Source organism: Hippopotamus amphibius, chromosome 7, assembly GCF_030028045.1.
Source record: "Hippopotamus amphibius kiboko isolate mHipAmp2 chromosome 7, mHipAmp2.hap2, whole genome shotgun sequence".
In the NCBI taxonomy this organism is placed as follows: domain Eukaryota; kingdom Metazoa; phylum Chordata; class Mammalia; order Artiodactyla; family Hippopotamidae; genus Hippopotamus; species Hippopotamus amphibius.
Window position 1 is genome coordinate 31863894 of NC_080192.1, and position 15654 is coordinate 31879547.

Sequence of the window (15654 nt, forward strand, 5' to 3'; positions counted from 1 at the left end):
CAGGAAGATCCCACATGCCGCGGAGCAACTAAACCCGTGTGCCAAAAAAAATAAATAAATAAATAAATAACATGATATCCCGAAAGTCTGAGTGAGCTTTTAAGGCTTCAGTAACTCCAGAAGTATAAATGCTTACAAATGTAATGGAGACATCATTTGAAAACTTATTTCCATTTCTTTTGTGCTTGTTTAGAATTGTGAATCTTGAATAACAAATTTTTAATTTAATTTAAAAAATATCATCTGCAGTGACAAACTTGAAATTAAAAATGTATTCTTCAAACTTAAAAACAAGTACAAGAGTAATATAAGTAGTTAACTTTTCAAGTGATGTTTTTGTAAGTTTGTAGCATTTATACTTTTGAGTTTATTACGGCTCAGAACTTCACTGAGACTTTGGAACACCCTGTATTTATATTCGCATGCATCTTGTGGTTAGGAAATCAGGGTTCTTAGAAATATTTTCTTTTAAAACATTTTATATGATGTGAATTCCGCTTGTAGAGTAATAAACCCTAGTTTCTGACTTCTAATGATTGTGCTCTGTCTCCACAGTTTCAAAAACTTGAGGTTATAGTTTTTTTTTTTTAACATATAGAGCAGATAGAAATGGAAACTCTGCCAGCAACTTATCTTGGTAAGATAGATTTGAGAGGGATGTAAGAAAAGAGCTGAGTTGAAAAGCTGTCTAGATGGAGGAAGATAGAAAACATCCTATAATTCCATTTAACAAACAGATCTGTGTCCTAAAACTTTTCAACTAGTGACAAAGAAGGAGGGGTTCAAAGAAGGAAATTCAAGATCTCTTTCTTGAAGTACAGAATCTCAGTGTATATCTGCACTGCATGCCAAATGCTGAAGAATCAATGAGGAATGAGAAAAATATAAAGGAAGGCTTGAATGTGATTCTTCCAAATGTGTACATGTATAATTCCTGAATAAATGTACATTTTTATTATGATAAACTTTGTCTAAAGGACCAAGTAAGACAGTGGCATTAATCAACCTTGTTTTAATGTTTGTGATTTAGGGAAAGGGCGCTTGATTTAAATGGGGGTAAACTAGTAACCAAGAGGGAAGAAGATAACAAACCCCAAAATAAGAAAAGATAGGAGATAACAAAGATAAATGGACAAACAAACATGTGGAAGCCAGGAAGAAGCAATGCTTACTGACTCCTAAACATACAGGTGGTGCATTTAAGCTTAAATTCCACATGACGTTGGTGGGTAGTCGCTTTTCTGGCATATACAGAAGCTTTCAATGAATTTCACTGGTGTTCAATGATTCTACTCTTTTCAAAATGCAACAGTGATAAAAATGATAATAAAAATAGCACTTATTGGATGTTTAGTATATTAGTTAGCTAGGGCTGCTATAATAAAATACCACAAATTGAGTGGCTCAGACAACAGAAATTTATTTATTATCAAGCACAAATCTGGAGGCTAGAAGTCTGAAATCAAGGTGTCAGGAGGTTGGTTTCTTCTGAAGAATCTATTCCAGGACTGTCTTCTTGGCTTATAGATCACTTGTTTTCTCCTTGTGTCTCTTCACATCATCTTCCCTTAATGTGTGTTTCTGTATTCATATTTCTTCTTTTCTAAGGACATAGTCATTTTGCATTAGGGCCCACTCAAATGATCTCATATTAACTGGATTACCCCTGTACAGACATTATATCCTAATAAAGTCACATTCTGAGGCATTGGGGGTTAGGCCTTCAAAAACACATGAATTTTGGGAGGACACAAAGGACACCCACCTTCCAGGGTGGGTGAGTAGATTTTAACTGATAAATCTACCCTTAACACTCCAATCTCCCTAAACCTCCCTTCCTCTATAATAAATCAAGGCAGATCCGCACTCATTCTGGACTTGCTCACTCTGGACTACCTTTTAGTCTATATTTAAACCAACCAACCAACCAACCAAACTATTAGAACCCTTTCTAACTTCCTGAGCTGCAACTAAGTGCAGAATCTCTGCTTAGTGGGCCCATATCAGCAAATTTGGCTTGATCCAACGCTATGTTCCTTCCATGATTATTCCACATCTTTAATATTCATTCCTGCACATATTCCTTGGACTTTTGTCTGTATAAATTAGAAAACTCAAGCTGTTACTTTGGAGTGTAGCATACTTCCTCATGGATCACACTTTGTGCCTTCAGAGCCTTCTGGGACTTAAATTTAGTTATAAATCTAGTAGCAAAGAGGGGTAATGGGGGTGGATCCTGAGGGAATCAGTGTGTCTTACATGGCAGGTGCCTCAAGGTTAATCTCAAATGGGGGTGGAAAACTGCTTCTACTGGGGCTGGAGACACTACTACTACTACTGGCAAAGAAGACTCATCATAATTTAAGGGCTCAATGTTCCCAGCTTCGTCAGAGTCTTCCTATATGTCCCTATTTCAACTTTCAGGATTATGTTCCTTCCCAATCAATGCCATCACTTTAACAGTAAATACCCTGTGAGCCTGGGAATTCAATTTGCATTGTAATTCAATCACTCCAGGATGAGATCTTTTAAGTTTGTTTTTCAGCATTCTCAACCCTTGCCTATGAAAAATAAAGAGACTTCTTTCAGGGCAGACATAGAAACTTTCAGGTCATTAATGTGATGTATGAGCTAGGAATTTGTCAATGTAAAGAAAAATGCACATTGGTGTTGTGAGTTTAAGTTTTATTCAGGGTGTTACTGAGGACTTATCACCTGGGAGATAGCTTCTTAGTACCTCTGAGTAACCAGCTCTGAAGAAGTAGGGGAGAAGCCAATATACATATATATGAATTTTTTGGCTAGACAAAACATAATCAAGCATGCATATATCTTAGTAAAAGATTACTTCTAATCACAAAGAACAGATATCTCACGTTAATGATTTTAGTGCTTTTCTATGTATGGGGAGATGCAAGAATCTGGGATTTTTGAAGTTCTTCCTGAGATACATATATAACTATCTAAGGGCCTGTTTATTCCACAGCTCAGAATGTCTCATCCTGTTTTTTCCATCCTGAATTTCTCTCAGGGCATGCTCTGTCAATAGGTGACTGCAGTGGGTTGTGATTTAACCCTTAGTATAACTGGGTGGTAGGTGGTACTCTTTGTTCCTTTCTGTTTGTTTGTTTTTAAATATTCAAATTCCTGAGCTCATTTTTTCCTTTTTTCATTTTGTTCAGTGACATTAGGAGCAAACAGCCAATCTCATTACATTTGTTAGTCTGACAAAAATGCTCGAAAGTATCATATTACATGATCACCTAGATCCTTGCCCCCAAAAAAGTATTTGATTATGAGTATCCAATGGCGATATTTTTGGGCATTTCTATTGCCACATCACACTGTGAATTATCAATGCTCAACTGCTAGAAATAGAGTAATTAGTGCCTTTAAAACTAATCAGATTAGAGATCCAAGAGCAGAAACCCTAGAACCAATTCAGAAAACTCATCCTTAAGTTATGTTCCCATAGAGCCACTCTCAGTAACAAAATTTTTATTAGAGTTTTTCAGAGAAACATAACCAATAGGGTATGTGTGTGCATATAGAAAAGAGAAAATTTTAAGTAACTGACTCATGAATGGGCAAGAATTTTGTGCATAAATCTATGAAACTTTAATTAAAGTTATTAATACCTAAAAAAAATACTATATCGTAATCATGGATAGACAAACACAATATATTAAAAGATGACAACTGTCTGAAAATTGACCCAGTCATGATATCATGTCAATCAAAATCCTAATAGGTTCTTTTCATGAAACTTGATAAGCTTATTCTAAAACTAGTATGAAATTCCAAAGCCTTAAGAATAACCAAGATACTACCCACAGAGAAGAATAAAGTGTGGGGCTTTGCCTTTCATATATCAACACTTGCTCTAAAGCTACCTAATATTATAAAACTATATTTTATAGCTTCTACAGCATAGTATTGACATTATTATGATATTTGAGGCAAAATCAAAGAGAATAGAGAGCCTAGAAAACCAACCTACATATCTATGTAAATCTGACATATGGCAGAAATGGTATTGTAGATCAATAGAGAAAGAGAGGTTACTAAACAAATGTTTTGGGAAATTGAGTATCCCTAAATAATAATAATAAAAAAAAAGACAACGGATCTCTAATTTTACACAAGAAGTAAATTTCAAATGAATCAAACATGTCACAGGCAAAACTTTAAACTCTACAAAAACTACCTGTTGAATGTATACATGAGTTATTGAATATTTAGAAATGTACCACTGACTGAAAAGTTAGATAAACCTCTCTATTTACTGCTCTGCTTGTCAATATTTGGGTAAAAGAAGGAAGGCAGGAAGAGGGACAGGCAAGCACGTTCCACTCCTAAAGTCACAAGAACCCCCTAAATATACTTGCCAAATAAACAAGGGCACGTTTATAAAAATTAGGCACTAGTCCTCTTGCATTTTTCACTTAAGGGGCTATGTTTTCTCTTCTTATTTAAATGTCTTTATTCCTTTGATGTAAAGAACTTCTTATCTTACAATAAGGGACTATTATACATTTTTACCTAAGTCCTCTTCCATTTACTTGAGGGATCCAAATAGCTGGTTTTCACTTCTAATTTTAGGATATATCTATGCTTTCTTTATGGAAAGTTTTCTATAGAGAGCATTTCCTTTGAAAATGAATTTTGGCTCCTTTTACGAGAAGCTGCCATTTGACCTGGAAATCAGTTTCTTTTTACTTACAATTATTTTGTCACAAATTGGAGTTTAAACTGTCTGAAAAAATAAAAGCCACAACTTCTACTTTGCTCCTGGCATAAACTCAGAAGGACAATTTGTACCATTTGTAAACTAATCAAAACAGATCATCCACAGTAAGACTGGCAGAACTTTTGGTTCCAATTCAATCTGCTTTGGGTTGGCTTCGAATGGTAGTGTTTATGGAGATAATTGCCCCTATTGCCAAGTTGATATTTACGTTCTTTCCCCCAGGGAAAAGACTGCCATAGAACAAATTAAGGGTGATTATCAAGAAGAGTAGGTAATTGCCAAGGAGTTCAATAAACTCACATGGGCTTTGGAGCCAGAGGACATTTTTAGGTTCCTGGTTTTGCCTTTTGCTAGTAGTTTGATCTAGGAGGAAATACTTAGTCTCTCTGTGCACAAATATCCTCATTTGTAATAACACCTTCCTGATAGAGTTGTTATGGCATTAGAGATAATATATGAAGTGCCAAGAGCTGTGTCTGGGATAGAGGTGGTTTTCAATATATGATACTCATTTGTTATTGGAAATTATCTGACAGGTTATCATTACTTGTTGATCGATATATTAGTAATAATGTGACCATAATCTTAGGACTTAATCTGATATTTACTTTGCCTGATATTAAACAACAACAATAAAATCTGTATATTTCTGTTGGAGCAGAGGCTAGAAATACAGTTTGAAGTTGTTTTTGAGAACAGATTGATAATTGCTCCTTGCCTATGAGATCTCTCGGTGACTAAGGATGCAAATGTTTCCCCTTTTTACATTTTTTATTCAAAAATAAATCTATGTCCAATTTTTAATAGGGATATGTGTGTATATATATATATAAAAAAGACAAGAACAAAATAAATTTGATACATTATACCATTAAAAATTAAATAATAAATCACAAGTTATAGGAGAATTTTTAAAAGATTCTTTTTTCATTTTTTCTTTTTAAAATTATGATTTAATAATTTATACTCCCCAGGCATGAGGCCCTGGGAAATTTCTAGCCCAGGGCACTGTAGCTCTGCATAGAGTCAACTAAGTGATTTTCATGATATTTTCCACAGGGAAATGATTTCAAATTTGCTTCTCTTTTCCCTCCTTACCAAGTGGGTTCTGTTTAAAGGATATAAAATTGCTTTCATTAGTCTACATAAATTCTTATTCAAAATACAAAGTTTTATCAAAAAGGTATATTTAAAATGATAGAGGAAACATTTGTTAGCTGGCTGATCTTTTGCGTCATCCACATTGTGCTTCTTGAATGGGCCTGAATAATCAAGAGATGGTTACTCATTATTGAGAGAAAATAGTTCTATGTATGTAACTATATATATATTTGAATCATCTTCAGACTAGCATTGTGTTATATAATTTGTAAATCTGACTCTGAAACATATTAATATATTAACATGCTAATATATTAATATATGTTAATGTATTAATCTGATATACTAAGGGTTATTTATTTTCAGAAGTGTATAAAATTCAGATTCCACACTGTCAGCCTTTATCCAGTGATGTGCTGATAAATGTTTGACAACTGATTCTCAGGAAAAACAGCTTCAGTTTGTAGCATTGCTGATTTCTGTAGCGTAAAAATTCTCACTATGGTTGGTTTAAAGCTACCAAATTGAAGTCATCACACACAGAAGTAGGAAGGAATGCACACAACTGGCTCTCCTGAGCTGGAAAGAACTGACTTTGGCACACCTCTGCATATTCTCCATGTTATAGTAAAATAATTTAAAATAATCAAATTAAACTTAATTCAATTCTGAACCAGTTCCTATTCAAGATATTTGTGATACTCCACTAACTACTTAATATACATATTGTATGTTTGTTTATTGCCAGTTTTTATCCTTAAGAATAAAAGCGTCATGAAGGTGAGGACTTTTTAGGGTACTATTGATTTGTCTGTGTCTAGAATGAGGGCGGACACATAGTAGGTGACCAATAAAGACTTGTTGAATCAAATGATGGAGACAATCTCTGTCTTACAGAAGATTACAGTCTATCAGAAAATAAAACAAAATGTTTTTTAAGGAGAAAAACAGATTAGAGCATGTAATAATTAACAAGCCTTAGTATTTTTCTAAAGTTTAATATTAAATTATAATAAAGTCCATAATACTGTAATTAATAACTTTTATCTCTAGCAAAAGTTATATTTTATTGAAGTGTTATATGCTGATTGTGATTCTGCCAATAATAACAGCAATAACACCAACAGTAATAAAACTTTATAGAGTGCTTACTCCATGGTAGGCATATGCTAAGTGAATTACATGTATTATTGAATTTAATTCTCATAATATCTTTCAAATATTCACTAATTTTACCTTTCCACCTTGTGAGAATGCTGTGATTCCAAATTTCTCAGTAACTTGTTCAAGTCAACAGCCTATAAGTGTAACACTCATTTTATACTTAAGTCTTTCTGATTCTAGAATCTATGTTCTTAACCTCTATGTTCGGTCTTGTAAACACTAATTTTCTTCTTTGTTGTTACAAAAATGGTCCTGGAGAGTTGACATTTTCATTTGCATGCTTTGCAAAGTGCAAAATACTTCAAGAAAAGGGAAGTCAGGGTCCTAATGGTAGGAAGAAGGCTGTCAAAAGTTTAGTCAAGCTGAGGAGAACTTTCAGGTCATCTTGGTTAGTGTCTTTGTTTATGAAATAGGCAAGAAGCCAGTGTGGCTGGATAGTAGGAGGGAAAGAGAGAGAGGGAATGTTGTGAATGATGGGGTTAGAGACATGAGCTGTGGAGACATGTCAGATGGGAATTTGTGGTCATCTCCAGGCTTCAGCCTTTTCTCTGAGAGCCCTGGGAGCCATCTAAGGGTTTTGAGCAGAGGAACGCCACAATCTGCCTTCCACTTCTAAAGGAGCATAGTAGCTGCTAAAGCTAACAGACTCCGTGTAGGAGGAGAGCTATAGCCTTGGAGAGATCCATTATAAGGTTATCACCACAATCCCAGTGAGAGAGCACGGAGCTTGGGACAGGGTGGTGGTGGCAAGAGGGTGAAAAGTGGCTGGATTCTGATGTATTCAGCAGTAGAACCCACAGGAATACTTGTGGACGTGTAGGGTGAGAGAAATAAAGAATTCGAGGTTAACTCCAAGACTTTTAGTGTGAACAAAAGGAAGGCTGGAGACTGTAAGAGGAACAGGGAGTTTGGTTTTGGATTATGTTCAGTTTGAGATGCTTCAAAGGGAATGCCTATGATGATGATTGAAAATGTTACATCTCTTCTAATAATTCATACTTTGAAGAGTCCCCAAATCTTAATTCCTGGATTCAGTACTTATATTAAGAGGCAATTGGGACTTCCCTGGTGGTGCAGTGGTTAAGAATCTGCCTGCCAGTGCAGGGGACACAGGTTCGAGCCCTGGTCTGGGAAGATCCCACATACCACGGAGCAACTAAGCCTGTGCGCCACAACTACTGAGCCTGTGCTCTAGAGCCCGTGAGCCACAGCTACTGAGTGCACGTGCCACAACTACTGAAGCCCGAGTGCCTAGAGTCCATGCTCTTCAACAAGAGAAAGCACCACAATGAGAAGCCCATGTACCACAAGGAAGAGTAGCCCCAGCTTGCTGCAACTAGAGAAAGCCTGTGTGCAGCAACAAAGAACCCATTGCAGCCAATAAATAAATAAATAAATAAATAAATAAATAAATAAATAAATTTTTGTTTTAAAAAAGGCAATCATTTACTTATTGCTGAACTTAGAATTTTTATCAGATTCTACTAATAGAGAAGCCAAAACCATGAAGATTGAAAATACTAATTACAGATGAAGTTAAAGAAAATATCAGGGTTCTGAACACTAGAGGTCAGCAGCATCACACAAACAGAAAACGAATCGGAAGAAATCACAATAAGTTTGGGAACTGTTTATTTCTAACTCACTGATGCTAGCAGTAGGAGTCTTCAGAAATGGAAACAAACAAAGTGTAACCTTTTCACTGAAGACATTTTGTATAAAGAAAAAATAATTTATTTCAGTTTATAAGAATCCAGAGAAGTTATAATGTAGCTTGGGGGTCTTCTATAGTATTTGAAAATAACAGCATAAAGACAGATGGAGCAGAGGACACTCTGGGGCATATTTTTCTCTGGGTGCCCTCGCTGAAATCATGCTGGCAGCAATGAACTGCATTAGGATAGAGAAGAGAGCAGTCCAGCTTGTCCCAGTTCAGATTTGTTATTCCTCTCAAGGGCCAGGCTACAGCTTTGGTATACGTGCCTCCTGAGAAAGATGAAATTGCTGCCTGAGGCCCTACTTAAATCAGTTATACCTGTTGGGGCCAGTAGGTCATGAGTGCTTGAGTAAGGGATGGTAATCTTCCTTCCATCAGGGAATAGAGGAAGATGTAAGAAATAAAACAGGAAAAGAAATAGTGCATAAAGGAAGAAAATGCAGAGTCACAGCAAAACTAATAAAACTTTAGAGTCTATCGAAATGGATGAGAAAAAATAAATATTAATTTATTTGAATATGAGTGAAAGGAACACACAGACTCATGTAAAATAGGTGGTATTTCTATTTTTGTTGGAAAATAGAGTAGGCGCTGTATGGATAAGTAAACTGTCAGGAGCTAACATACTAGATTTAAATTTGAGGGAGGCTGTTTATCTATTGGAGAAATTCTGTTATTTTGATAAATAAATTGAAAAGTTGTGTGTGTGTGTTTCTGTGTAAGAGATACAGAGACAGAGACACAGAGAGAATATTTGTTTCTCCAGGTACTGCTTTACCTTCTGTTAAAGTGCTATTTATAATGCTAAAAACACATTCAATCAGGATATGCTTCTTGACAATAGCATTTAAAAATATGATGCTCATAGAATGACATTATTATGTGTCAGAATTGCTGCCTTATTTTTTTCTGTGGAATAGAGAAATATATAAATGTTTATATCTGTTTACAGGGATACAAGACAAACGTATTGTAATTTATTGCCCCCAAACTCTGAAGGGGTAAATGGACTAAAGAACTATCAAAGCCAATTAGGCGCACATGATTGCAAAGTTCTATAAATATAACTCATAATTTGCATCTGCTTGAAGTTCTTAGTTTATCCTTACTTCATTCATCTGTGAGATCAATTATGTATCTTTGCTCCTTTCAATCACAGTCCCCCTATCCCATATAGACAAAGGACTTTGACTAGGACTTTAGGTATGGATACATTTTGTTCCACTTTCTCTTTCTTTCTTGGATCATTAAAGCCAGACTTTCTTCTTTCCTTCCATCCTTCCTTAATTCCTCCTTGTCTCCTTCCTTTCTTCCTTGTAACATCCCTTGTTCTCTCTCTGCTTGGCTCTTTTCCTCCCCTATCCCCTCCCTCCCTCTCTCTGGCCCTTCCTCCTGTCTTTTGTATTCAATGAGTTTGTATTAAGCTTACTATGTGGTAGACACTATGCTAGATGGCAAGATTAGAGATCTGAAGAGGACACATCGTCCCTGCTCCCAAGAAACTCAGGTTCAGTTAGATAGACAGATATGATCACAAATAAAGTGCTGCTCAATAAATGCTGTATCAAAGGAATTCATGTTTTCTCTATTTTAAAGCTCCTAACTCAGGAAAGTAGAATATTCATCATTATTTTCACTGTATACATATGATAGATTATAGGATTAGATAGATAAATAAATAGATAAAAGGATTAGAGAAGTCAAATGACATACATGAAAATTCATAATCATCAAATAGTAGGTTGCATGAAGTATTTATGTTGCTGTTTCCAGAATTACCGTGCTGCCACTTCAGTCTCACGCTTCATTATATTTTTTTCATGTTTCTATAGAACACTTACATTACTTCTTTTCTTTATAACTCCTTTCACTTCTAGTTCCTTCATTGCTAGATCATTTTTTTCAACTACCTCTGTAGTTAATATAGAATTATATTTTTGCAATAGAGTGGCTTTCTCCTACCTATTTTCCAACTGTTCACTACAATAGAGAATGCTTTCAGTGTTACAAATTAGTTTATTCGTTTGCATCCTGTTAAAAGTTAGAGCGACCCTAGCTCTTGAAGGATGAGGAATGGTTTATAATAATTTTTTAAATTAATAAATCTTATTTTTAGGGCAGTTTTAGGTTCAGGGCAAAATTGAACGGAAGGTACAGAGTTCCCATATGTTCCCCGTCCCCCACCACACATCCCACTATACAGTGGTTCATTTGTTATAACAGGTGAACCTATACTGTAGCATTGCTATCACCCAAAGTGCATCGTTTACATTAGGATTCAGTCTTGGCATTTTACAGCCTGAGTTTGGACAAACATATAATGACATGTATCCACTACTGCAATATCATACAGAATAGTTTCACTGCCCTAAAAAACCTCTGTGCTCTGCCAATTCCCTCCCTTCAAAACCTTGATCCTTTTACTGTCCCCATAGTTTTTTGACTGTTCAGTGTCACATAGCTGGAGTATACGTAGCCTTTTCAGATTGGTTTCTTGTATTTAGTAACGTGCATTTAAAGTTTCTCCATGTCTTTTCATGGATTGATAGTTCATTTCTTTTTTGTGCTGAATAATATCCCATTGTCTGGATGTATCATAGTTTATTTATCTGCTCACCTACTGAAGGACATCTTGGTTGCTTCAAAGTTTTAGCAAGTTCTTTCCTTTCTTAGCACATCAATTTTGCTCCTTTTAAAACTGTATTTTCAGTGGTTCCCCTAGAGTCTGCAATATACATTTGCAATGAACCTAAGTTTACTTTCAAATAACACTATACTACTACATAGGTAGTGCAAGTACCTTATAAAAACAAAATAATCCTAATTCCTTCTTCTTGTGCCTTGTATCATTGCTTTCACTCATTTTATTTACGCATAAGCTTACATGAACATACATATATACATAAGCATACATAATTGAAAAATTTGTTATTATGAAAAAACTGCTGTTAAGAATAAGTAAAAGATTTTATCTTCATTTATTCTTTCTTCTATGCTCTCTCTTTCTTTATGTAGATCCAAGTTTCTGACATATTATTTTCCCTCTCTCTGAAGAACTTAACATTTCTTATAAGGTAGGTCTACTGGCAACAAATTCCCTCAATTTGTCTTTGTCTGAGAAAGTCTTTATTTCTCCTTCACTTTTGAAGGATAATATTTGGGATGCAGAATTCTAGGTTGGTGATTTTCTTTCTCAACACTTTAAACATCCCACCCATTCTTTTCTTCCTTGCATGGTTTTAGAGAAGTCAGGTATAATTTTCACCTTTGCTCCTCTACAGGTAAAGTGTTTTTCTTCTCTGGCTTCTTTCAAGACTTTTTCTTTATTTTTGATTTTCTGAAGTTTGAATATGATATGCGTTAGTTGTGTTTGTTTGTTTTGTTGTTTTGTTTTTTGCATTTACCCTGCTTGATGGTCTAGATCAGTGGTTTGGCATCTGATGTTAATTTGGGGGAAATTCTCAGTTATTGTTTCAGATCCTTCCTCCATCCCTCCTCCTTTCCTTTCTTCCTCCCTCCTTCCCTCTCTCCCTTTTTGGTATTCTCATTAGGCACATTTTTACACATTTTTAGTTGTTTCACAGTTCTAGGATATTCTGTTCTGGTTTTTTGTTTCACTCTTTTTTCCTTCTCATTTTCAGTTTTGGAAGTTTCTATTGTCATATCCTTAAGTGCAGAGATTCTTTTATTCTTTTATTGAGGTAGAATTAAGGTAACATTATATTAGTTTCAGGTGTAGAACATAAGGATTTGCATTGTAAAATGATCACCACAATAAATCCAGCTAACATCTATCACCAAAGAGTTACAAAAATGTTTTTTCTGGAGATGAGAACTTTCAAGATGCCCTCTCCTAGCTACTTTCAAATACTCAATATAGTATTACTGACTATACTAACTATATTCATCATGCTGTACATCTTCATAATATATTCATTTTGTAAGTGGAAATTTGTACCTTTTGACCCCCTTCACCCCTCCTCAGGCATCCACCAATCTGTTTTCTATATCTATGAGCTCAATTTTTTTTTAAAGAATCCACACATAAATGAAATCATGCAGCATTTATCTTTTTCTGTCATGCAGAGATTCTTTCTTCAGTCATTTCAAGCCTACTAATGAGCCCATCAAGGGCTTTATTTCTGTTACAGTGTTTTTGATCTTTAGCATTTCTTTTTGATTCTTAGAATTTCCATCTCTCTGCTTACATTATACATCTGTTTCTTGAATGTTGTCTACCTTTTCCATTAAATCCTTTAGCATATTTATCATAGTTTTAAAAACTCTTGGCCTGAGAATTCCTGTTATAGCTGACTCTGGTTCTGATGCTTGTTCAGCCTTTTCACATTTCATTTTCTGCCTTTTAGTGTGTCTTGTAAATTTTGTGAAAAATGGATATGATGAACTGTGTAAGAGGAACTGGGGAAAAAAAGGCCTTTGTCATGTAAAGTATGGGGGAAGGGCAAGCCCTCTATAGTCCCATGATGAGGTCTCAGGCTTTTTGTGAGCCTGTGCCCCTGGACTGTGAGTTTTATCAGTGCTTCTCAGTTTTCCCCCCTACTTGGGTGAGATGGACTTTCTAAAGGGAGCTGCAGTTGGCTGTTTCCCTCTCTCCAGGTTGGTTAGGCTCTGATAAAATCCCAGCATGTTAGTAGGCTGCAGTAAAAGCCTTGTTAAGAAGAAAAGAATGCTCTGGTATATTCAAAGAGGTTACTTTTCCCCTTCCTGGCCTGGAATATTTTCTTCACATATTCACTGTGAGGACTTAGTAGGACGAGGTTTTAACTCTCAGAATTGTCCACATTGAGCCTCCACCAGTTCATCAATTGCAGTCCCAGGTTTCCTACTCCAGCACTGGTTCCTGAGGAGGTTTCTGCGAGTGGGTCTCTGTTCTGGTAAGTTGTGATTCTCTGTATCTCTGTCTTTCCAATTTTGGGGGCAGTGGTTTGCCTTGTGACTTCACTTTTCTGCCAGAGCTAAAAAGAGCTGTTGATATTTTCAGTCTGCTCAGCTTTACTTGTTAGGATGGAGTGGCAACTTCTAAATCTCCTATGTGCCAGACTGGAAACCTGGAGCCAGTTTATATTAATTTTAACAGTGATGGAACAGGGAAGCAGAATGTTAATGGTAGTGGGACCAGTAATAAGAAGATATTTTACACCAGATTCAAACTGGTGGTTATAATGGACCAGGTTTCCCATTAGAGTGAGTAAACTATAGGATATTTCCTTTACCATGCTTACGTAATTTAGTAGTCTTCTGAATATATTTAATCTTTGTAAATTCTAATTTCAAGTGATTTTACATATTGGTGTTTTAATTTAAATATTTCCAAAGTGGAACAAAAGTCCAGAAAGTTATATTGAAGAATTTGTGTTAAGATTATTTTAGGAAATTTCACATATTATAGACTCCCCTTATAACTGAAAAATTCACTTTAGTCCATTAAAGACTCAGGTAGAACAGTCATCTAAGGAACAACTTACAGCTTGTGAAATCACTTCTTAATGTGAAAGCTACTGATGTAATTTGACCATTAGTTCTTTCTCTACTTTATTATTACAGTAGAAAAGGGGCGATTCATTCAGTAATATTAAAAGGGAAACAAGAACAAAGAACAGAATGGACAGAATGTGAGTCCAGAGTAAGCCAGGCTAACTTTTGGACTTCCCTGGCTACGCACATTTCCAGTTTGTGTGACCTTGGCCAAATGATCCCACCCCTCTAAGCCTCTGTTTCATCACTTTCTCATCACCTGTGTAAGGAGAATAATGGGGCACCTATCTCATTGGCTGTGTATGGATTCCTCAGCACCGTCTGGTATACGGAAAGGTTTCAGTAAATGTCAACTGCCATTGTCTTTTTTTGTCCCTTATTTATTTACCAGATACTGTTGGGCTCCAATTACATGCCAAGCTCTATGGTAGACACCAGGAATTAAATGGTGAGCCAAAATAACAACAAAATCCCCCAAACAACAAACAAACAAACAAAAAGCAGGTCCCTGCTCTTATGAAGCTTTTTGTTGAGGGGATGTGAAAGACAAATTGAATAACCACATAAATCACATTTTTGTGATTGTCCTAAAGAGAGCTGCCTGAAGCTATAAGATATAACTGAGGAATATGACCCCCTCTGGATCCCCCAAGGGGCTCTTGGAAAATCCCGCTCATGGGCTAAGAAATATTTTGAATCTTTGTCTTGTGACAGCTCTTCTTTCACCATCATGGAAAAATGGTCACCAGTGTTTCTAGAGTGAGGTACTGTAGGTTTTGACTGTTCTGTGTGAAGACATATAATTTGTATACGTTACAACAAAGGGAGACCATAGGAATGAGCAATGTTTTAAAAATTCTTATATCTCTCTCTGTTCAGAGTTTGTGTCTACTACTTGCTAGTATTTCATTGTTCCATAGAGAATGGAAACAACGCCACTGTCTCGTAGTGCCTTGAGTACCAAAAGAGAGGTTGTTCTTGGGTCTATCACCACTAATCACCCAGTTTATAAAAGACAGAGTCGGATATTGGTGGGATTGGGACACATTCTTTTGATGCGGCTGCTGGATAGTATCTGAAGAACCTGACTTTTGCTGTATTTCTCTCTTTGTCTAAGATGGTGGGGGAGGGAGGACAGCTTACACGCTTCAGCTATTTAAACAAAGAAACTACAATAATCAAGATACATTCTACAAAGATTAAAAATGTATACAATGCTAGAATAAAAATGCATGGAATTGTTTCCACATTTTCTACACTGAAATTTTTAAAGGTAATGATCTGCCTTACTCATTTTTATATCCCTAATAACCAGCATAATGCCTGACTCATATCAGACTTTCCATCATTTTTTGTAGTATTGGAATCTTCTTAGCACTCTTGCTATATTCATGTGGGTTTTCTCTCCTATGAGCAGGCACAAGCC